This window comes from Mustela putorius, unplaced genomic scaffold (assembly GCF_011764305.1).
Source record: "Mustela putorius furo isolate JIRA1106 unplaced genomic scaffold, ASM1176430v1.1 tig00003845_pilon_pilon_pilon, whole genome shotgun sequence".
NCBI lineage: Eukaryota > Metazoa > Chordata > Mammalia > Carnivora > Mustelidae > Mustela > Mustela putorius.
Genome location: NW_025421998.1, coordinates 23,849,675 through 23,851,290, shown reverse-complemented (window position 1 = coordinate 23,851,290; position 1,616 = coordinate 23,849,675). Strand labels below are relative to the sequence as shown.

General features: G+C 45.5%; 1 pseudogene; it reads left to right on the top strand.

The window, feature by feature from the left end:
- The first annotated feature begins 242 nt into the window (after window positions 1–242).
- LOC123394881 lies at window positions 243–1,313 on the top strand (annotated as a pseudogene).
- Window positions 1,314–1,616: the final 303 nt, after the last annotated feature.

Below are 1,616 nucleotides of genomic sequence, written 5' to 3'. Positions count from 1 at the left end.
ACTCATCCACTTCAGTGTGGCTCTCCTGCTGGCACTTTGCCAGCAAGATCTCCCTCCCTGGACCAAAGAAATTCTTTTTAATTCCTATTTCTCATTTAAAAATGATGCACAGGAAGCGTGCTCAAATAAACATTAAAAAGATAACTAAGGGTAGTTGCTGGTCTCTAGGGACTCCTCCCTATGGCATCAGGAGCCACCAGTTGGTGTCCCGAAGAAGAAATAAGAAAGAGACTTGACTGCCTGTGGACGCCGCCGAGTAAGCATCGTTAAAGTCTCCCCTCCCACCGCCGTCATGTCTAAGTCAGAGTCTCCCAAAGAGCCTGAACAGCTGCGGAAGCTCTTCATCGGAGGTCTGAGCTTTGAAACAACCGATGAGAGTCTGAGGAGCCATTTTGAGCAATGGGGAACACTTACGGACTGTGTGGTAATGAGAGATCCGAACACCAAGCGCTCCAGAGGCTTTGGGTTTGTCACCTATGCCACTGTGGAGGAGGTGGATGCAGCCATGAATGCAAGGCCACACAAGGTGGATGGAAGAGTTGTGGAACCAAAGAGGGCTGTCTCAAGAGAAGATTCTCAAAGACCTGGTGCCCACTTAACTGTGAAAAAGATTTTTGTTGGTGGCATTAAAGAAGACACTGTAGAACATCATCTAAGAGATTATTTCGAACAGTATGGGAAAATCGAAGTGATTGAGATCATGACTGACCGAGGCAGTGGCAAAAAGAGGGGTTTTGCTTTTGTAACATTTGATGACCATGATTCTGTAGACAAGATTGTCATTCAAAAATACCATACTGTGAATGGCCACAACTGTGAAGTAAGGAAAGCGCTCTCTAAGCAAGAGATGGCTAGTGCTTCATCCAGCCAAAGAGGTCGAAGTGGTTCTGGAAACTTCGGTGGTGGTCGTGGAGGTGGTTTTGGTGGGAATGACAACTTTGGTCGCTGAGGAAACTTCAGTGGTCGAGATGGCTTTGGTGGCAGTCGAGGTGGTGGTGGATATGGTGGCAGTGGGGATGGCTATAACGGATTTGGTAATGATGGAAGCAACTCTGGAGGTGGCGGAAGCTATAATGATTTTGGCAATTACAACCATCAATCCTCAAATTTTGGACCCATGAAAGGAGGCAATTTTGGAGGCAGAAGCTCTGGCCCTTATGGTGGTGGAGGCCAATACTTCGCCAAACCACGAAACCAAGGTGGCTATGGTGGTTCCAGCAGCAGCAGCAGCTATGGCAGTGGCAGAAGGTTTTAATTACTGCCAGGAAACAAAGCTTAGCAGGAGAGGAGAGCCAGAGAAGTGACAGGGAAGCTACCGGTTACAACAGATTTGTGAACTCAGCCAAGCACAGTGGTGGCAGGGCCTAGCTGCTACAAAGAAGACATGTTTTAGACAATACTCATGTGTATGGGCAAAAAAACTCGAGGACTGTATTTGTGACTAATTGTATAACAGGTTATTTTAGTTTCTGTTCTGTGGAAAGTGTAAAGCATTCCAACAAAGGGTTTTAATGTAGATTTTTTTTTTTTTTGCACCCATGCTGTTGATTGCTAAATGTAATAGTCTGATCATGACGCTGAATAAATGTGTCTTTTTTTTAAATGTGCTGTGTAAA